The sequence below is a fragment of the Xyrauchen texanus genome, chromosome 37 (genome assembly GCF_025860055.1).
Source record: "Xyrauchen texanus isolate HMW12.3.18 chromosome 37, RBS_HiC_50CHRs, whole genome shotgun sequence".
In the NCBI taxonomy this organism is placed as follows: Eukaryota; Metazoa; Chordata; class Actinopteri; order Cypriniformes; family Catostomidae; genus Xyrauchen; species Xyrauchen texanus.
The window spans coordinates 29,387,561-29,411,188 of record NC_068312.1 but is presented as its reverse complement, the minus strand read 5'-3'; the positions used below and the strand labels follow the sequence as shown (position 1 = coordinate 29,411,188).

At 43.7% G+C, this 23,628-nt stretch overlaps 1 protein-coding gene across 2 annotated transcripts in view; it reads left to right on the top strand.

Moving 5' to 3' along the window:
* LOC127630898 (cAMP-specific 3',5'-cyclic phosphodiesterase 4D-like) overlaps window positions 1-23,628 on the top strand; it is a 199,725-nt gene that overhangs the window by 42,623 nt on the left and 133,474 nt on the right. The gene's annotated exons all lie outside the window — the stretch shown is intronic.

The following is a 23,628-nucleotide window of genomic DNA, read 5'->3' as shown; positions in this document are numbered from 1 at the left end:
GAAGCCCGGAAGAATTCGCAGACTATGCGTCACTTCCTGCCCAAGCGCTCCAGCTCGTCACAGAGCCGCCAGAGACTGCCTCAGCTGCAGCAGCGAGCCAGGGCGGCGCCTCCCATCTCCCAGCCCAGACCTGAAATGGACGCTCGACGCCGCTCACGTTCCGCTAACCGAAAGCAGCCGCCTGAGCGACGGGGACCTCGGCCCAAGATCGTGCTGAACCCGGAGCCTCATAAGTCTTCCTAGCCATAGGAAGAAAAAGAGAGAGTGCGTGTCTCGCAAAAGCCGGACCACTCTCTCCAAAACCTGTAAAACATTACCCAGTCCCCTTACAGGCGGCTGGAAATGTCTGTACAGCAGTCAATGGGCCAGTCACAGAACTCGCTCACCTGCAATCAAACGCCGTTTTAACGGCAACACACAGAAATCACAAAAAGAGTCATTTTCTGCCTGTGTCACTAAGGGGTCACGTGTCCACACTAAAGTGCGCATTCCCACATATCAATACTGTCCAAACAGTGCCGAATACTTCCCCAGCTCAAGCTGGACGCCCCATAAATGTGGATCGTGTGCCTATTGTCATGTATGCACCACTACACAAGTGCTGTTCCCACAGTTATAAACACTTCCCCAGTAAAAGCGGGAAATACTATAAAGGTAGCGTGCGTGCCTGCTGTCATGCATACACCCCTACACACAAACACTGTATGCATGCCCAAAAACCCCCCGCCGCGAGTGGGAGGCTTTATGAAAATGGCGCGCGTGCCTACTACGGTATGCGACGCGCGAGCCAAGAAACTCCCCGCTAAGAACGGGAAGCTTTATGAAAGTGCCGCGCATGCCTATTACAATGTATGCACCCCCACCCGTAAACACTGTCTATACAGTTTCAAACATTTCTCCAGCTCATGCTGCGAGCATTACGGAGATAGCGCGCGTGCCTGTAATCTCACACGCACCCCTGCACTCGGCACTCCACAAAGCTGCTCAACGCGCTCCCGCGCCTCTGAGAGCTGTAAGCTCAGTGTTAGCACAAGGCAATTCGCCGGCAGGGCCCATACGTCACTGCGACACGCCCCCAGCCAGCATTCAGCCCATATCTGTGCGAGCAAAAGCCTGGGAAAAAATCCCCGACATGCCGAAATGGGTTTTGAACATAATAAAACACGGTTACTCACTTCAATTCGCTCGCAGACCACCCCGCTTTTCAGCGGTGGTCGAGACGAAAGTGAGGAAAGATGTTTCACATGTTCTACGCACCGAGGTGCTCAGACTGATAGAGAAGGGCGCTATAGAAACTGTTCCTCCCTCTATGAGCGAGGCGGGTTTTTACAGCTGCTACTTTCTCGTCCCGAAAAAGGACGGTGGCCTCCGCCCCATCCTAGATCTCAGACATCTGAACAAAGCTTTAATGATTCGCTCCTTCAGAATGTTAACGACCAAACATAGCCTCGCGCAAGTTCGCCCCGGGGATTGGTTTCTATCAGTGGATTTGAAAGATGCTTACTTTCACATTCCGATAGCGCCTCATCACAGGCCATTTCTGAGATTCGCTTTCGAGGGACAGTCATACCAGTACACAGTACTACCATTCGGCCTATCATTGGCCCCCCGTGCATTCACGAAATGTATGGACGCAGCACTTTCCCCCCTGAGACAGCGGGGAGTGCGAATACTGAATTACCTCGACAATTGGCTAATCCTAGCACAATCAGAGAGTCAGTTAACGACGCACAGATCTTGGATTATCAGCCATCTAGAATGCCTGGGTCTGAGAATCAATTTTGCAAAGAGCGTGCTATCCCCCAGCCAGAATATCTCTTTTCTGGGAATAGTGCTAGACTCAGTGCAGATGACGGTGCGCCTCTCATCAGAGCGCGCGTTCGCTATTCGGCGCCTTGCAACATCATTCAGAGCGGGCGCGTGCGCCCCCGTCAAACGATTTCAAAGGATGCTCGGTCTCATGGCCTCTGCATCAGCTGTACTCCAGCTAGGATTGTTGCACATGCGTCCTCTCCAACGCTGGCTCAAGAGCCGTGTCCTCACTCACGCGTGGCGCTCGGGCCACTTTTTGATCAGAGCGAATCACGGCTGTATAAAAGCCCTGACGCCCTGGAAGGCCGTCGACTGGTATCAAACCTGTATCAAACCAGTCTGGGCGTGAACACACGGAGAAAAATGATCCCGACAGATGCCTCCAAAATAGGATGGGGGACCCTTTACGAGGGCAGGCATGTCTCCGGTTTTTGGTCAAACCCGGAAAAGCGCCTACATATAAACTGTCTGGAAATGAAGAGCAGCGGTAACTGTCTCACTGAGAGCAGCGCATGTGCCAGGCATCCTGAACCAGGGAGCGGACATGCTGTCCAGAGACAAAGTTCTCCCAGGAGAATGGTCTCTCTACCCCCTGACGGTTCAGTGGTTATGGCAAACCTTTGGCGAGGCAGAGATCGACCTCTTTGCCTCCAGGGAAAATGCGCACTGCCCTCTTTTCTTCTCAAAGAGCACGGACGCGCTCGCCCAAGTCTGGCAGAGCCGCCCCTTGTATGCTTTTCCCCCGATCGCGATGCTACCTCAGGTCATCAGTCGGATCAGGGAGGTGAAATGTGCAGTGCTCCTGGTAGCTCCACTCTGGAAGAACCAGACGTGGTTTCCAGAACTGATGCAGATGATGCAATCTGCCCCATGGCCGATTCCGTTGAGGCTGGACCTCCTCAGGCAGGCCAACGGGATGATTCTTCATCCCCGATCTGTGGGCCCTTCATGCATGGCCCCTCAACGGGTTCCAGAGAACCTCCCCAGCGGAGTGTTGAGAACCATCACTGAGGAGCGAGCGCCCTCTACGAGCGCTTATATGCCCAAAAGTGGAAAGTGTTCAGTGACTGGTGTGATACCAAGAGCTTGAACCCCAAATCGTGCGAGATACCAAGTGTACTCGCCTTTTTGCAAGAGCTGCTGGAGGCGGGCCGCACACCCTCCACGCTCAAAGTCTATGTGGCTGCCATAGCGGCGTCACACAATCCTGATAAAGGACGCTCATTAGGGAAAAACGACCTAATCATTCGTTTCCTAAGAGGCGCTAGGAGGATGAACCCTCCTCGCCCCCCCTCGGTACCGTTCTGGGACCTGGCCACGGTCCTGGACGCACTCAAGAGTGCCCCGTTCGAACCTCTCCGAACCGTGCACCTTACGCAGCTCTCACTCAAAACTGCGCTTCTGCTGGCACTCGCCTCAGTCAAGAGAGTGGGCGACCTGAAAGCGCTGTCATCAAGCGCTGCTTGCTTGGAATTTGGACCTAACGACTGCAGAGTTGTCCTTAGGCCAAAGCACGGGTATATTCCTAAATGCTCTCCACACCCTTCAGAGAACAGGTGATATCTCTGGCAGCGCTATCGTCTCCAGCAGACGAAAGCGACGCTAATTTACTCTGCCCGGTCAGGGCGCTCAGAGTATACTTGGAACGTTCTGCCCCATTCAGACAGACGGAACAATTATTCGTATGCTTTGGCGGCCGCACTAAAGGTCTCGCAGTTTCAAAGCAAAGAATATCGTGCTGGATAGTAGATGCTATAGCGCTGACTTATGAAGCCAAGGGCCTTCAAAGCCCCTTAGGTGTCAGAGCTCACTCTACGAGGAGCATGGCCTCCTCGTGGGCGTGGTCGAGTGGGATACCCATTGAGGATATTTGTGCGGCGGCAGGCTGGGCCTCGCCTTCGACATTTATCAGGTTTTATAACCTATAGGTCCCCTCATTGCATTCCAACATTCTATCAGCCTGACTGTAGTATGGACTGGAGTACGTATATGCTGAGCATTATCTCCACCCTTATAAGGTCCGTCTCTGACTGACTTAGAGAGTTTTTTATGCATATCAGTAAATAGAAAAATCAGTACATAAGATATGTGCTTGTGTTTTTACAATGAGCGCCCCACCATGGGCCACCTTGGGGCAAAGGCGCTCTGTATTATCCCATTATATAGCTCGCCGTTGGCCGGCTCGTTGAATAATCACTTTGCTTTAAGGCTCAGGCATCTGCCTCTGGCTTTATAGAGCGAAGTCAGCACGCACAGCATTTTGCATGGTGTTCCCATAGCGTAAGCTACTTACGCAATAATAGAGACCTCTCGAAAGGGAACGACTCGGTTACTAACGTAACCTCGGTTCCCTGAGAGGAGGGAACGAGTATTGCGTAAGCTGCCGTGCTTGTGCTTGGTCAGTCGCTTCAGTCGATTGAACCTAAAGAACTCTCATGACGGGGCGCCTAATATATAGCCTCAGCCACACCCATCTTGGCGGGCTCTGAGCGCGCGGGCGCGAAGCGCGCTCATTGGTCGCGCGTTCAGAGTCGCACCCGTCATTGGTTCGAGCAAGTTGCCGCAGCACAGCCAATGACCGAGCTGCCTCGCTCATTGCTGTCTGCTGTGCAGCTGCAATGCGTTTTACATGAAGACTTCAATATTTCTCGAGAAACTGAGTTTTCCCATAGCGTAAGCTACTTACGCAATACTCGTTCCCTCCTCTCAGGGAACCGAGGTTACGTTAGTAACCGAGTCGAATTTTAATGTTAACAGATGTCACGTCTCTTACACCGATTATATAAATTTCAGGATAAAAGTATGCTCACTTTTTTGAGTGGGAATCGGGACAAAGGAACATTAACCCCCTTCAGAAGGAGGGACAGACAAATGACCATGTGACTCAGCAAAAGACACTTCTGTTTGACTCAAGACACATTTGGGGTGCTGTGAACTTCAACAGTACAAAGTCTCCCCGCCTCGGACAAACCCTTCTTGCTCTTCCTCTCCTCTCTTCAGCTCTCAATGCAAGGAAACAGAAGTACATCTCCAGACTTTGCTGAAAGTATTAGTGTCTCTTTAATATAATTTGATTTACCTGATTGCAAATCGAGTTTGACTGAATTAAGTATCAATGGTGCTCAAGGCATTGTCTACAGACTCCATAAAGTTAATTTTCTCTGTACAGATCATTTCCATTCAAGTTACGCTGTTCAGTTCACTCACAACCTGTTTTTCATGTTTGTCTAGATGTTAGTTTGTTTTATGTTAGATTAGCAATAAAGTCATGTTTATGTTCAAAGTTCATTTGACTGTGGTATATCTTGTTAAATAGACTCATCACTTGATTTTTCAATCACTTCACTCTGAAGCTCGAACTTTATCTAAACATATTTGTTATATAATTTTCAATAAGAAATGACAATTGTATTACTCCAATAAGTGAATTAACCATAATTCCCTTAAAGCTAATTCCTTACAATAGAAATTGTGAGCAGATACAAGCCATTGTATAAAAAAATTTTATGGTGGAGAATTTTATTCTGATTTATATCTCATCATTTGCCATGTAATCTTACATATTATTGTGAATGTACGCGGACACTTTAATCCATACCGCGTGCATTTATACTACCAAAATTCCTACGCCACCTTAAATCCAATGTCAAAAAATAAAATGATTTTCGTCTAACTGATTGAGAAGTTCAGCAATCCAATGCTTCAGATATACATCAAATTTAGTCACCGTATTGACTTTTCTATAATCCACACAGAACCTGACCGACTTGTCACTCTTGGGAACCAACACCACCGGGCTTGCCCAGTCACTGTGGGATACTTCTATTATCCCCATATCTAGCATGGCCTTTAATTCTTCCTGAATATTTAGATATGGTGCTCTATGAAATTCGTACGACCTTGAAGAGACGAGAACACAGAGAATTCTCCTTGCAACCTCCCTGACTTGTGGGGTTAGAGGTGGTCTCTGCAAGTGACTGGGGTGATACGATCGGTGGCTTTTAAGTTCACCTACATTCCAAGCTCCTTCCTCTCCGGAACCACCATCGCCAAAGTCACGGGACCACCTTCGCTCTCTGAAAGTTGAGGTGGTAAATCTGACGGGCTCCACCTCTATCCGTTCGCTTAACCTCATAATCGATTTCCCCAACTCGCTGTGTGACCTCAAAGGGCACTTGCCACTTGGCGAGTAATTTAGAGCTCGATGTGGGGAGTAATACGAAAATTCCCGTTGCAGATTACCCCGATTATATAGCCCTGCTAATTTTCCCGTAGGACTGAGCACACCACGTGGTCGATGCCCATACAACAGTTCAAATGAGAAGAACCCTATGGAGACTTGCGGGACCTCTCAAACTGCAAATAATAGGGGCTCAAGCCACTTGTCCCATTTTCAAGAGTCTTCGTGCACAAACTTACGAATCATATTTTTTAGTGTCTTCATTTAATCGCTCGAGCAAGCCATATATTTGTGGGTGATAAATGCTGGTCCAACTCAATTTAATCCCCAATAATTCATACAGTTTGTGAAGTGTCTGTGACCATATACTTCGAGTGCCTCTGCAAAACTACGTGCTGAGATGTTGCACAGAGGGACTGTGTAAAGGGATCAATGGAAAGGAGGAGGTGAGAACCGGCTTTTCAACATAAATAATATTTTAATAATAAACTGAAACAAAGGACAAACACACACATGATGGACATGTCCGTAAACGATCTCTCTACCGCACGATCCTCTGCAGTCGACCTTTATCCCTCTCGAAGGCTTGATTAGCCTAATGCCGGACCGGGGGTGTATTATCACGACCCGGCCCCGCCCTCTGCCCTGTCACAGACTGCTTCCGGATATCTCATTGCATAGTCCACTAGAACCAACACAAAGCGATGCCCATGTGTTGTATGCTCTAATGGGCCAATAAGGTCTATGCCAATTCTTTCAAGGAGGACCTTGATAAATGGGAGGGGGCGCAATGGAGCATTTACGGTGGCCGCGGGATTCACCAACTGACATTCACGGCATGCTGCGAACATCTTGCGAATACCCAGCCAATAGAAACATGCCATAAGACGGTCATATATTTTCCCTGCCCTAAGTGACACTCCATTGGATTATAATGAGCCACCTGGAATAATGTTTACCGATGGCTCTTCGGTACTAACAGTTGGGTTGTATCCTCCTTTGTCTGAGCCTTCTGCATCACTCGATACAATCAATCCTTAATAATTGAAAAATACAGATAAGACTGTATTATGGGACTATGTAGTTTTACACCAGGTCCATATTGGTGTCATAAATCAGGTTGGTGAGTAATAGATTGGTGCGTTGTTTAGATGAAAATAGACAAAAGCACGCACATACAACGGCAAAACAGCTCAGTGTGGGTGCCCGACCAGATCAGAGAAAGAGAGAATAGTCATCACAGCATGGCTCCAAAATTAGAAACATAGTGTTCTCACTAATTTTGGAGCCATGGTGTGCTAACTTTTCTCTTTTTTTCTGCATTGATTAGATGGAAATAAATCCATGGTTAGCATAAAGTGTTGTTGGGTTTTGTGTGATGGGTATCAACAGGCCTGTTATTGCTGCTGTTTGTTTGTGGTGGCGCTTAAGGGCTTTGTGGAAATGGTTTCAAGGGAGGTTATAGGCCAGCTACACTTCAAGTGTCCTTGGTTTCCCATCTCCTTGAAGTGTCAGACACCCTAAAGGGGAAATCTTTCAGCTTCACAACCATGTGTTTGGGAAGGAAAAGAATAAATCGTATGACACCAGAAGAATGGTGCTTCCACACTCACATATTCAGTTTACCATCTTTGGCAGATACAAATTGTGTTATTGTACTCTAATTTACTAATTTACAAGACTTTTGTGCTGTTGATTAGACTTTGTTTTCAATTCATCCAATGGGCATATATTTTATAGGATTCAGATGCAGACATGCATAACACTCAGATACAATAAATGATGATGAACTTATGAACCTACACCAGTAAACAGAACTTCCAGGGAAAAGAACTTGGCATTTGGAATATTTGAACTTGGCAGATGAAAGATTTGAGAGCTGATGGCAGTGGGCAAGGTTTTCAGTGAATAATGACTTTCTGTTCCTCGTTTTTTTTATTACAGATATGGGCCGTAATGCACATTTTGGGTGAACTAATGCTTTAATTTGTAAGATATATTATATTACAGTATTTGTACATTAAAACAGTTATACCCATCTCCCCCAGTAAAACGTAAACCCTTTTCCCTTTTCTGGAAAGAGCTCTGTACTCCACCTCCTATTCATGATTAAAAATGCCCATGTGTCAACCCTTGAAATTACAAAACACCACTTCCTGTTTGAGGAGCACTAACAAAGATCAGCAACATTGTTATTTTTTTAAAGCTCAGGTGTGTATCTTTAAAATGCTCTCTTCTGTCCTATCACAGCCTAATATGCAAAGACAACCATAAGTAATCCCTTTTGTGGGTTGATTTCCCTAAATAGATTAAACACTGTGGCTTTGCGGCACTTTAAAAACATTGGATAAACAGCTTAGTGCAGTGGAAAGATTATAACACATATTGAAAGCTTGTAACATTAAGAAAGAGTTTCAGATTTGATGATGTTTTGAAATCAATGCCTCCTGGCCTGGATGGGGTCTTAAGGTCACAGTAAGGTCTGTGGCATATAGCAGTTTCTGCACTTCTGTTGTTCCTGCACTGCTGACATATCTGGGTCATTTCAATCAAAGAAAGCATCATGGAACCTACTGTTGTTGTAGTGAGAACTTTTTTTCCCCAACATAGTTTGCCAGTATATTGAATGTGATGTGTTATATTCCACCCTAAATAGCTATTACCTAATCGCTCCTGATTGCGCTCCATTTTCAGGGCAACATCATGCTTGTTACACCCTCTCTCCATTCAGCTCGCTCTCATCGAAAAATGAATTGTGTCCTGCACCTTACCTTTTCCAAAAATGAACAATAATTGCGACGTACAGTTTAGGTAAATCATATGGCAAAATTGCACTTGTATACATCCAAAGTTGCTATTTTACTCTGGTTCAGTATAGCGGTGCTAATACCGTTCTGTTGGACTCAAGTGTCTAGTGTTCTAGTCAGAAGTTTTCTAGCGTCATAGGATAGAAAGCAAGCGCCACAGACTGAATTAACAAACACTGCCTTTGTCTTCACTGTCATCTTAATTTTGTCACTTTGATTGCATTAATGTGCATCTCTCGCTGCGAAAAATAACATTTTCTCTGTCATGGCCCAGTGTATGAATATTTTGTTAAGAAAGGCGGACCTAAGGCCTCACATTTCACAGTGCTCTTATTAAAAATGCATTTGATTTAGAGAGCTATGTGGAGATTGACAATAAAAAGCATAATCATTTTGTCTAGATGAGTCAACCCAAATGCAAATGCGTCATAAAGTAAATAATAAAACTATCAGATGGTATATCTGAACCTTTACAATCTCTTATATTCACTGTAAAAAAAAGGAATTGTTAAGCAAACTTTAAAAAAAAATCAATGCAACATGATGCAGTAGCATTTTTGAGTCTTAATAATTGTACTCTTTAGAGAACTACTAATTTCTTGTTCAGTCAACTGCCAATTACCAATACGAGAACTTTTTTAATTTGTCACCATTTCAAATACTTTTACATGACGTTCATTTCAATCTTTGCTCTGAAGAGAGGTATGGCTTGCAAGGCAGTATGCACAATTATTTGACAGACACACAATAGACCTGGACCTCAATAACTTGACACTCAAAAAACCTCATTAAGTTAAAAGATGAGCTCTTAACATCACCGCACATCAATTGACTAACAGTGGAAACAAAACAACACAATAACAGCATAGAAAAAGTCAGTAAACAGCAGAAAATAAGCCTATAACTCTAATCGCATAATTTATGCTGGGGACTAGCAAATCAGCAACATTTTTCAATATGTTTGTTCAGACAACTCTGTTAGGCTAGTTGGGACAACAATTGTGAGGATATTGTTGGTCTAACATGTGATTTTATGTAGATGGAAAGTAACTCACATTTGTAGTAGCTCTGACTAAATAAAATGCATAAGCTGGATAAGATGAAATTTCATTGAGATTTTAAAGTGTTTTTCAATATGAAAAGAATTTGATAAACAAATCTGATAAACTGTTTTCAAAGTTACACCATTTTCCGCAATAAGACCGCAAATGCTTTTTGCAATTACAGCTATGCCTCCCTCAGCAGGTGTGTGGTTTTGCATTTTTAATGTGTGCACACGAGAGCTGTCAAGGTCTTGTAGATCTTGCATTTACCCTTGGAGCCTGTCTAAAGTGTCTGACTGTATTACAACAAACAACAGTGTCAGTGTGAAGGAGGCCAGCCACTGTGTCTCTCAAAATTCTAGAAAAACAGAAACAGATCTGACATGCGGCCAACATATTAGTCATGCCAAAGCTTTGAGATGCATTAAGGAGGGAATAAGTTTTACCAAAATTTTAATAATGGTACTGTACACTCTGTTAGGACAAATTGGCCCCATCTGCTATGTCTCTGGTGATATAGATGAAAATGACTTAAAATGAAAGCAGTTGTCTGCATGGTATCTCCCAAATCACAGTAATATCAACTCACAATTTCGAGAGAAAATGATTTGTACCATTTCAAAAATCTTCAGAGATTGCTTTAGAGAGGGGTGTGTGGATGTAAATTTGTTTCTGATATTATTATGTCCTCTTGTGGCCAAAAAGTGTACAACTGTTGTTCTTTTTACCCATCCTGAGCATTTAATTGTAGGTTTTCTTTGATTTTAAATATAATATCAGAAACAAATTTACATCTGTGTGTGTGTGTGTGTGTGTGTGTGTGTGTGTGTGTGTGTATAAATAAAAATGTGCTGTCTATGTTCTTGCAAAAATAGTGAAAATTACATTTTCACACATTATATCAGAATAATATAAATTTTCATGTAAGATATCTGGACATTGAATGTTATATACAGTGCATCCGGAAAGTATTCACAGCGATTCACTTTTTCCACATTTTGTTATGCCTTATTCCAAAATTGATTAAATTCATTATTTTCCTCAAAATTCTACAAACAATACCCCATAATGACAACGTGAAAGAAGTTTGATTGAAATCTTTGCAAATGTATTAAAAAAAAAAATCATATTTACACAAGTATTCACAGCCTTTGCTCAATACTTTGTTGAAGCACCTTTGGCACCAATTACAGCCTCAAGTCTTTTTGTGTATGATGCTACAAGCTTGGCACACCTATTTTTGGGCAGTTTCTCCCATTCTTCTTTGCAGGACCTCTCAAGCTCCATCAGGTTGGATGGGGAGTGTCGGTGCACAGCCATTTTCATATCTCTCCAGCGATGTTCAATCGGGTTCAAGTCTGGGCCCTGGCTGGGCCACTCAAGGACATTCACAGAGTTGTCCTGTAGCCACACCTTTGTTATCTTGGCTGTGTGCTTAAGGTTGTTGTCCTGTTGGAAGATGAACCTTCGCCCCAGATTGAGGTCAAGCGTGCTCTGGAGCAGGTTTTCATCAAGGATGTCTCTGTACGTTGCTGCATTCATCTTTCCCTAGTCTCCCAGTTCCTGCCACTGAAAAACATCCCCACAGCATGATGCTGCCACCACCATGCTTCACTGTAGGGATGGTATTGACCAGGTGATGAGCGGTGCCTGGTTTCCTCCAGACATGACGCTTGCCATTCAGGTCAAAAGATTCAATCTTTGGTCTGAGAGTCCTTCAGATGCCTTTTGGCAAACTCCAGGCGGGCTGTCTTGTGCCTTTTACTGAGGAGTGGCTTCCGTCTGGCCACTCTACCATAAAGGCCTGATTGGTGGAGTGCTGCAGAGAAATGCGGGGCCCTTCTCCCCCGATTGCTCAGTTTGGCCAGGCGGCCAGCTCTAGGAAGAGTGGTGGTTCCAAACGTTTTCCATTTACGGATGATGGAGGCCACTGTGCTCATTGGACCTTCAATGCTGCAGAAATTTTTCTGTACCCTTCCCCAGATCTGCGCCCCGATACAATCCTGTCTCGGAGGTCTACAGGCAATTCCTTGGACTTCATGACTTGGTTTGTGCTCTGACATGCACTGTTAATTGTAGGACCTGATATAGACAGGTGTGTGCCTTTCCAAATCATGTCCAATCAACTGAATTTACCACAGGTGGACTCCAATCAAGTTGTAGAAACATCTCAAGGATGATCAGTGGAAACAGGATCCACCTGAGCTCAATTTTGAGTATCATTGCAAAGGCTGTGAATACTTATGTACATGTGATAAATTTTTCGTTTCTTATTTTTAATAAATTTGCAAAGATTTCAAACAAAATTCTTTCACATTGTCATTATGGGTTATTGTTTGTAGAATTTGAGGAAAATAATGAATTTAATCAATTTTGGAATAAGGCATAACAAAATGTGGAAAAAGTGAATCGCTGTGAATACTTTCCAGAAGCACTTTAGTCCATCACACAGAACTACCCACGTACAGAATAGCATTTTGCTAATATATAGAGAGAGGGGAAAAAAGTATTTGATCCCCTGCTGATTTTGTACGTTTGCCCACTGACAAAGAAATTACCAGTCTATAATTTTAATGGTAGGTTAATTTGAACAGTGAGAGACAGAATAACAACATAAAAATCCAGAAAAATGCATGGCAAATATTTTATGAATTGAATTGCATTTTAATGAGGGAAATAAGTATTCTACCCCCTCTCAATCATAGATTTCTGGCTCCCAGGTGTCTTTTATACAGGTAACACTCTTAAAGGGAGTGCTCCTAATCTCATCTTGTTACCTGTATAAAAGACACCTGTTCACAGAAGCAATCAATCAATCAGATTCCAAACTCTCCACCCTGGCCAAGACCAAAGAGCTGTCCAAGGATGTCAGGGACAAGATTGTAGATCTACAAAAGGCTGGAATGGGCTAAAAAGTGTTGTGGTGAGATGAGACCAAAATCGAGCTCTCTGGCATCTACTCAACTTGCCGTGTTTGGAGGAGGAGGAATGCTGCCAAGAACACCATCCCCACTGTCAAACATGGAAACATTATGCTTTGGGGTTGTTTTTCTGCTAAGTGGACAGGACAACTTCACCGCATCAAAGGGACGATGGACAGGGCCATGTACCGTCAAATCTTGGGTAAGAACCTCCTTCCTTCAGCCAGGGCATTGAAAATTGGTTGTGGATGGGTATTCCAGCATGACAATGACCCAAAACACACAGCCAAGGTAACAAAGGAGTGGCTCAAGAAGAAGCACATTAAGGTCCTGGAGTGGCCTAGCCAGTCACCAGACCTTAATCCCATAGAAAATCTGTGGAGGGAGCTGAAGGTTAGAGTTGCCAAACGTCAGCCTCGAAACCGTCTCGTGTTACATGTGTAACCCTTGTTCCCTGAAAAAAGCAGAACGAGATGCTGCGCTTTGCTAAGTGCTTTTGGGAACAATCCTGCATTGTGACCAGCTATGAATGTGTGTTTAACACGTCAATGAACATTGACCGGAATTTATAGCCTCGGCTGGTGAGATCATTAGATGCACCTGTGGCCAGGCTATAAATAGACGCGTCACCAGTGTGTCGTCAGATATCTTTTTCTGAAGAGCAGTCCTGGGACGTCCCAGTGCGGCAAAGAAGCGCAGCATCCCGTTCCGCTTTTTTCAGGGAACAACCCTTTACAAAAAGCTTCACTATGATGCTGCGCTTTGCTAAGCGCTTTTGGGAACGCAATACCCATGCCGCTGCACTAGGGCTGTCTGGACCCCTACGGTTGTGAAGTGTGCTCACAAGAACACGAGAGGTCTTAGACATGAGCTTGAGATGTCGAATCAAGGACGTAAGAGCCCGGAGTAGCATAAACATCTAAACTATAAAATTTGACGAATGTGTGTGGAGAGGACCAGCCTGCCGCATCACAAACTTGTTCAGACGTGAGCTTGAGATGTCGACTCAAGGACGTAAGAGTCCGAAGTAGCAAAAACATCTAACCCATAAAGTTCGATGAATGTGTGCGGAGAGGACCAGCCTGCCACATCACAAACTTGTTCAGGTATGTGCCTGCCATAAAAACTGATGAATTTGCGTTGAGAGGACCAGCCTGCTGCGTCACAAACTTGTTCAGGCATGAGCTTGAGATGTTGACTCAAGGACGTAAGAGCCCGGAGTAGCGTGAACATCCAAACTATAAAATCTGATGAATGTGTGCGGAGAGGACCAGCCTGCCGCTTCACAAACCTGCTGCAGAGGGACCCCTCTAGCCAAGGCTTTAGAGGAGGCGACCCCTCTGGTGGTGTGAGCCCTGACACCTACTGGCGAAGCTTGACCGCGCGCCTCAAAGGCCAGGGCAATAGCATCCCTCACCCAATGTGACATAGTCTGCTTGGTAGCGGCCGCCCCCCTGTTGCGGCCCCATAGCAGACAAATAATTGCCCTGACTTACGCCACTGGCTAGTGCGGTGTACATAAGTCTGAAGGGCACGGACTGGGCAGAGTCTGTGAAGTCTTTCCTACTCCGGCATTAAAAACTGCCATAAGAAAGACCATCTTGAGAGTCAGAAATCTGTCAGACGCTGACTCTTGCTGTTCAAACGGGGTCTCAACCAGACCCTCCAGGACTATTGCTAAGTCCCATGAAGGAGTTCTGGTCCTAACACAAGGCCACAGTCACATGGCTCCATGAATGAAGCTAGCGAGTAGAGTAACGGCGTGGCAAGCCGAAATGGCGGCCACATAAACCCTGACAGTTTTGCCTGCAGAAAGTCCAGAACTGAAACAATTTGGCAGTTGACTGGATCTGCACCATGTGAACTGCACCACTTTTCGAAGACACCCCATTTATTGGTGTAGATTCTTCTGGTAGAGGGAGCCTTAGCACTAAGAATGGTCTCGATAACCTCAGGTGACAGCCCTGTGTCCCTCAGTTGGTACCCTTCAGGTGCCAAACATGAAGTTTCCACAATTCAGGCCGGGGGTGAAATATCGTCCCCTGCGCCTGAGACAGAAGGTCCCTCCTGTCCGGAATCGCCCAAGGCGAGCCGTCGAGGAGAGATATTAGCTCAGAGAACCATACCCTGTTCGGCCAGCGCGGCGCTATCAGTAAGAGGCAAGACCCTTGCTGGCGAACTCTGGCCAAGACTTCGGGGAGCAGAGAAACCAGGGAAAAACACATACAGACGCATTCAGGACCATGTATGCGACATCACGTCCAGACCCAGAGGGGCTGGGTGACTCAGGGAGAAGTAGAGGAGACATTGCACTGTTCATAGAGGCGAAGAGGTCCTCTTCTACCCTGTAAAATCTCACCCAGATTTTTTTCCACTACCTAGGGTTGGAGTTTCCACTCACCCGTCTGTATTTTCTGTCTGGACAGTAAATCTACTCCCACATACGGGCATCCAGGGATATAAACTGCCCTGAGTGACAGGGGGTTGCCCTGGGCCCCAAGGAGAATCCGACGTGCCAGAAATTTAGCTGACGTGAACGTGGACCTCCTTGATTGTTTATATAAGAGACTGCCGCTGTATTGCCCACCCGCACCAAGACATGGTAGCCTCTGGAGGAAGTATTTCAGGGCCAAAAATACCGCCATCAACTCGAGACAGTTACTGTGACAACCGAGCTGACGACCCTCCCATCTACTTGAGCTGGACAACCACTTAAGACCGCTACCAAGCCCGTCAGGGAGGCGTCGGTCGTTAGCAGCCTGCACCTAGAGTGGGACCCAAGGTAAGAAACCGGGGTCTGAACCACATAGCAAGGGAACGAAGCACGCGGCGCGTAACCCTTATTAGCCCTAGGGGGCTGGCCCTTGGATGAAATCCCCAGGCTTTTAGCCACAGCTGAAATGGTCTCATATGGAGCAGGCCCAAAAGGATCGCTGTGGACGCAGACAACATGAGACCTAGTATTTGTTGATACTGGTGAACAGTGCAACCTTGACCTAGCCTGAGTTTGTTCAGGGTGTTCTGAATGGACGTGAAACGAGCGGGAGACAACTGTGCCCGCATCGTGATTGAATTCCTTATAACCCCCAGATAGGTGATTCCCCCGGGTGGGAGAGAGAACTATCTTTGACGTTGAGTCTCAGACCCGGAGAAACCAGATGAGCTAAGACAATATCCCTGTGCTGAACTGCCAGTTCTTGGAGCTGCGTTAAGATCAGCCAGTCATCTATGTAATTCAGAATCCGTATGCCCTGAAGGAGCCAGTGCTGCATCCATGCATTTCGTGAATGTGCGGGGTGATAGGGCTAGGCCGAATGGAAGAACCCGATACTTGAAGGCTTCTTCCCCGAAAGCGAACCTCAGGAACTTCCTGTGCTGTGATCAGCCAATCTTAACGTTGGATCTGAGACACGACCGTCTTGACAGTTAGCATCTTGAACTTGAACACCCTGACCGAGCGGTTCAAGCCTCAAAGATCTAAACTCAGATGCAACCCCCCTTCTTGGGGACCAGGAAGTATCTGCTGTAATAGCCTGACTCTTTCTCTGGAAGGGGAACACGTTCATGGCCCCTTTGACCAAGAGATTTTGCAACTCTTTCCACAGTAGACGTGTTTGCTTCAGTTTCATGGTAGTGGGAACCACGCCGTTGAAACGCGGAGGGCGGCGAGCAAATTGAATTCTGTAGCCTCTTTCTACTGTGTTCAGAACCCACAAAGCCTGGCAGAAGTTTCCACGATGCCAGGTTCTCTGAGATGGGTATCAATTTCGACACTTCCTGTTGAGGGGATGTCGAGTGTTCCGCGTCCTGGATAAAGGCAGGAAGCAACGCTACACCCAACTCTTTGTTGGAAGCCTCTGTCACCCGAAACACCAAAGGTGGCGGGAGTAAAGATGTTTCGTGAGGGTATCGGGAGGGCCGAAGTGGATGGTACACGCGCCCTGTCCCGAGAGGAACCACCCCCACAAGGCTGGGTACAAGACCGTCAGGATTTCTTTCTTTTAGAAATCACGACCCTGAGGTCCTGCTTTGGGGGCTGCTGAGGGCAACGAACCTGTCCCTAGTCTTTACGAGGGGGAGGATGACTCGCCACGCTCTGCCTAGCAGAGTCGGGGTGGGACTGGGTGGCCGACGGCCCCGCTCCCCTGAGTGCAGCGAGGAAAAAACTGCCCGAAGGCTTCCTCGTGGCTTTTCACCTCCTGGAATCTGGAGATAACGTATTCATGGCGTCTCCGAAGAGACCGGAAGGCGTAACCGGGGCATCGAGTGGGAAAACTCTGTCCTTATCCTTGATGCCCGAAAGGTTAAGCCATAAATGCCTCTCCGTGTTGACTAAAGTGGACATAGACCGACCAATGGCACGGGCTGTCTGCTTGGTTGCACGGAGAGATAAATCTGTGGCCCGACGAAGTTCAGAAAAGGCTTCTTCGTCGAGCGTTGCACCCGCACTCTGGTCTTTCAGTAGGTCAGCCTGGTACTCCTGTAACACGGCCATGGTGTGCAGCGCAGCACCAACCTGACCTGCCGCTTGATAAGCCCTCCCCACTAGCATGGAAGTAGTCCTGCATGGCTTAGTGGGGAGAGCGGGTTTCTTGATTGATGATGCTGAACCCGGGGAGAGATAGCCTCTCAAGTGTCTATTCGACTGGCGGCATCATTGAATACCCCCGTGTCTCAGCACTCACGATAGTCTAGTATAAAGACGTCGAGGGTTTGTGATATGGGTTCCTCCATGAGTGCGAAAGCTCGTCATTGAGGTCATCAAAGAAAGGAAGGGACTAATATAGCGTTCCGTTTTTGTAATATTTTTTGGCCACCAGACAGAAATCTGTCTTATTGATTGGAGCGTTTGGGGGGGGGGGGGTGGTCTCTTGTTCGCGTGGCCAGTCTAGCTGTAGTCCAATAGTATCCAGCTGCAGACCCGCAGCACCACCAGTTTCAGAACCCCAGCGCCAGAACCTGAAGTGAGGGGTGGAGCTTACGTTCTAAACCGAGTAGCGCCACCTAACGTTTTGGAGCGTAGTTTGCTTTTATTACTAACGAAACATCATACTTTATACGTATGTTATAATGATACATTAAGGTACAGTACAATAAGCATTTTAAAACATTGATCTTGTGTAATATAATTCAGCATCATTTTAAAAGAAACAATAAAAATATATACAACAAATGACCAATTCACCCCTAGGCCCATTTTATCATGACAATCCTGTATAAATTAAACTTAAAATGTATCAAATGAGGAATTCACTCTCAGGCCCATTTTGTCCTTACATTCTTGCAAAAATAACTCCATGTCATCCCTGAACACAAAATGAAACAGAAAGGGCTCTCTGGAAGCCTCTGACTGTTCCAGGAGATTGTTGTGGGCCTTTTCCTTGTCGTCTTCATTCATTCGAATGAAAAGAGGCTCTTCCACTGGACCCCTGAGCAGATGGCTGTTGGAATGGAGCCACAAGATGTCTTCAAAACATCACCGCAAGGCCCATTTACAACACGCAAAAATGTATCGAACCATCCGTAGAATTTTTTTTTTAAAACAATAAAGTATGACAACACATTCAAGCTTCAATAAGGTGATAAAGTTATGCACAAATTAAATATTTAGCAGATAATCGCTGAACTTAATATATGCGATAATTTTTCACCACGACTCACCATGCTCTCCGCCATGCTTGTCTCATTGTCAATAATTCCGCCCCTCACTTCAGGTTCTGGCGCTGGGGTTCTGAAACTGGTGGTGCTGCGGGTCTGCAGCTGGATATATCTCCTGTAGTCTGGCCACAGCCCGAGTAACCAACTTGAGTAATTTCTCAGCCGCGTTATTATTATGCGTGAAATGTACAGAGGTTCAGCGCCCCCCTCGTGAAACGAAGAGGCGCTGAGGTGCGCTTCAGCTTACGAGAAGGATCATCTGGATCTGGGGAGAGAGAGAGAGCGAGCGATAGGTACGGACCCGTCTCTCGCTCCTCAGCCAGATATATGCAAGAGCCCCATAATGAAAGAGTGGGCGCTGACTCCCAGAAGTAAGCGAGGCGAGCGCGAAGCATTTCACCTGAAAGTAGGTCGCAATGTGCGCACTCACCCTGCCCCAACGTGAGAGCAGCATGCTCTTCCCCCAAACAAACAAAACAAAACTGGTGCATGTCCCTGACACTCATAGAACGTTGACAGGGAAACACGCATCGTTTGCTTTGCTTCTCCGACATTTTTCCACCTTTTTCTTTTCTATTTATATATATATATATATATATATATATATATATATATATAGAATGAGGGAAAGGAGAAAAGGTTCACTGCGCACTTCCTAACAGAGGAAAGAAAGTTTCTGACAGGCTTGTGAGACACACAGCACAGTATGCTCTAAAGAAAAAACGGATCTGACGACACGGTGGTGACACGTCTATTTATAGCCTGGCCACAGGTGCATCTAATGATCTCACCAGCCGAGGCTATAAATTCTGGTCAATGTTCATTGACGTGTTACACACATATTCACAGCTGGTCACAATGCAGGATTGTTCCCAAAAGCGCTTAGCAAAGTGCAGCATCATAGTGAAGCTTTTTTTAAAGGGAACTTAATGACTTGGAGAAGATTTGCAAAGAGGAGTGGCACAAAATCCCTCCTGAGATGTGTGCAAACCTGGTGGCCAACTACAAGAAACGTCTGACCTCTGTGATTGCCAACAAGGGTTTTGCCACCAAGGACTAAGTCATGTTTTGCAGAGGGGTTGAATACTTATTTGCCTCATTAAAATGCAATGCAATTAAATTTATAACTTTTTTGACATGCATTTTTCTGGATTTTTTTGTTGTTATTCTGTCTCTCACTGTTCAAATTAACCTACCATGAAAATTATAGACTGATAATTTATTTGTCAGTGGGCCAACGTACAATATCAGCAGGGGATCAAATACTTTTTTCCCTCACTTTATATATATATATATAAAAATTAAAATAAACTCGGCAGTTAACATTTTATACTACTAAATATTATGTATTACGTTGTTGGGACTGAATTCAAAATAAATGAGAGAATCATGCTTTGTGTCTTTTCATCCAGTAGGGGGAAATATTTTACTGTAGGTGTTTTTCATTCATGTAACTCCTGCTTTCTGTTGCTGCTCTTGAATGCAGTCATGATTCTATGTAGCTTAACCAATAATGTCAGGCTTAAGTGACACTCTCATTGTAGACTCTTCCTGTCCCTCTCATTGTTTTCTTCCATTTACATATGTGCTGTTAATTTGTTTACCACACGTCTTGTGGTCTGTTTGAAACCACCCAAAATCTGTTTATTATGAAATAAAAATGATGGTATTACTACATTGAAATGCATGTCAACTCACAACAATGAACTAACTTCAGTCTGATGAAAAGAAGAGAAAAAAAAAAATATATATATATATATATATATATATATATATATATATATATATATATATATATATATATATATATATACCTTGAGTTTCAAAGTGCCCTGACAGCCAAGAATTTGACAGCCTTGTTGGAATATGCACTGCGTGTGACAAGATGTCTGTTCCTCCCCTTTGATAGAACTTGTAGTTTTCCTGGCATGTCAGACTTTCTAGAGGCTTTTTAAAGCTGTTGTGTTTAAAGGGACCAACAGTTATGATTCACAGAAAATGCTCTGCCACAGTCAGAGTTCTCACTTATCAGCTGGAAGGCAGTTTGTCATTCAGTGTGAAACTGCTGTATGGAGCCTCACCACACAAACAGGCACTTTGCATATGGATGTTCAATATATTTGGGACTTTCTGTACATTATTTGTGTGGTATGTGTGTTATTGGGTCTTCAACAAAGAAAGGTGAATCTAACGAAAACATGTCAAAGTCTCATTTTACACAAACATCTAAAGATAAAAACTCTGCCCTAAACAATTTTTATTTTCTTTTGGCAATCAAGATTTGTGCATTTTTACATTATTTTCATGACACTTAAGCTCATAGTCATGAAAAATAATAATAATAATAATAATAATAATAATAACAGTGTTAATTTATAGAGAAATGCTCCAACACTGATTACATTGCCCATTGTATATAAATGAGTGACACATGACAAGAAAAGCTGTTAGTCACAAAGACATGGGGTTGAAGAAACACACATTATTATATTTTTAAGAACAGACTGTCAATCCTCGTGTCTGATTCGCTGTTTGTTCAGAGGCATGCAGCATGACTAGCCTGTATTCTGGAACAAGCACATGTAAAGAGTTTTCACTCTTTTTCTGTTTCATTTGTCTGAAAACTATTAGCAAGAATAATGCTGTCTATGAGAATGCTGCAAATGAGTTTAGTTCACTTTATTTCCATGGACCAGTTTGCGGTTAACATGCATTATGAACGCAACTCTACAGGTTCAGTAATAAATATCTTTAAATTAAAGAAACAAAGACAAAAGTGATTAAATCATACAATTATACAGACACGTTCACCTTGAACCTAAAATTTTGTTCCATTTTTCTTTCTTTAGGCAGCATTAACCTTATTACTAAAATGCAATACAAACTGAAATTCGATAAGAACACACATTTGCCAGCATTACTTTGGGAACAAAAGGGAATTTATTATTGTCTTTACTTCTTAATCTGTAGGCAATTTGTAATTTTACACATGTTGTCGCTGACTGATACTTGCGTGATGGCAAATGGAGCTGCTGGAGACAGGGAATGTTTGGATTTGGGGAGGTGGTTAATTAAGATTTTCTGATCACTTCGTTACTTTATTGCTTTTTTTCATTTAAAGTGCAATTTGAATTTAGAGCAATTTGAATTTAGAAATGTATTATGTTTTTTGTGTTTCAATAAATGAATAAAATTTTTAAAGCAAAATCAATAAAGCTAAAAAATTCACAGAGCCTCAGAAAACCCCCCACCTGGTTGAGGATATTATCATATATTGCAATTCTTTTACATAACGCCCAGCCCTAGTGCCCTCTAGCAGCAGATGACTGTATAGCCAGCCTTATCAAAGTCTTCAGACATTACTGAATGCATTTGTCCTGAAATTAATTGATGATTGATAGCATACTCGATTATCGATTAATCATTAACATTCCTATTCTTATTATTCTCAATGAAGATTCTAATTGACTACTCTGATACAGCACATTATTACAAATGTTTTTAATCATCATAAAGACAGGACAAAAATATCATGATGTATAGCTACTTATTCAAAACAAATTTATTTAAATTTAAATAACATGGAATTCTTTTTTGTTGCATTACACTTATCAAAATGATAATTGTTTGCATTATGTTAATAAGATTTGGGGGGAATATGGCTTATTTTGAATAAAAAATATTGTCACATGGATAAAATTGTATAAGGCCAAAATATAATTTTAATTATATAATTTTTTTCCCTTTAGATTTTGGGGTGAAATATGACCTCGACATGTTTTTTGTCAGGTTTCATGATGTTCACCCAGAGTGTGTTTGTATGGCTTGCAGGACTGCATGTGTCTGTGAACATCACTAGCTCTCAGTTTGAAGCTACATTCTGCTGATTTGTCTCCTTTCATTCCTCCGTTAAATCGCCAATCCGAATCAATTCCTGCCACACAGACACACACTTGTCTTTCTCCATCCATGTTGCCAAGGGTAACAGTGGAGAAACACACTCAGACGTCATGTTGTGAGAAGTGGGGAGAGGATGTGAACACAATGCAGTGTTCTAATGGTCACTATGACACAATCCAAAGAACATGCCAGTATTGTGATGCCGTGCAGCTGAATTTGCATACTGAGAGTACAAAATAAGGTAAGGTATTCAGTCATTAGGTGTGCATAAATCCCCTTTGTCATGGAGATATATGTATATTCCTCTCTGTGACTCAGTTTATGACTTTATTCGCTTAGAAATCTCAGCAGATGCTGCACGTCATCCATTAATTGTTTACCTACTGTATCCTCCTGAGTAGTGAGTACCACGGGTAGCGCTGGAAGGGAGTAACAGAATACATGTAATGGGATTACATATTTAAAATATTTTAATATAAGTAACTGTATTCCAATACAGTTACATTTTATATCATTGGTAATTAGAATAGTTACATTCAAAATGTGTTTTGATTACTGAGATTACTTTGCATTTTATTTTCATTTGTTTAATTTAATATTTATTCCTTTCAGATGGAAAACATTTATACAAATAAATGATGCAATCAAAAGTGCATTTGAACAGTAGTGAAACACTTTCTTATGATGTGTTACGTTCATATGAGCAGACAGAGAAGTACGTTTGAAGTAAGTTTGGAGCCGAAGAAATCTAATTTAGAACAAACACTGCACAAGATATGTATTTTTAACATGTATATTTTGTCTTACTGTACTGGCAGAGTTTTTAATAGTCAAAACAAGTGAAAAAAAAAAAATATACCAGTGCTGAAGTAATAATCCAAAGTATTTAGAATACATTACTGACCTTGAGTAATGTAACAGAATACATTACAAATTGCATTTTACAGCATGTATTCTGTAATCTGTAGTGGAATACATTTCAAAAGTAACCCTCCCAACCCTGAATATATGTACGTGAAAGTCAATTATACTGGTCTTACAGTGTCGATAATACTAAATATGACTCAATTCAGTACCCATGTGTTGGTGGCTGCTTGGCTGCTTTCCAGCTCTCATGCAAATCATAATACTGTCAAAATGCCTGCATTCGTGAAATATTGGATACTGTTGGAGTTGGTCCATCAAGATGTAGTAAATACCCAGAAACAAAGAGCAAACTTTAAGTCATGAGCTAGGACATATGCAAAACTCTTATTAAAAGATGCACACAGTAATTTGCTCCCCATTAAAAAAAGATTTACTCCTAA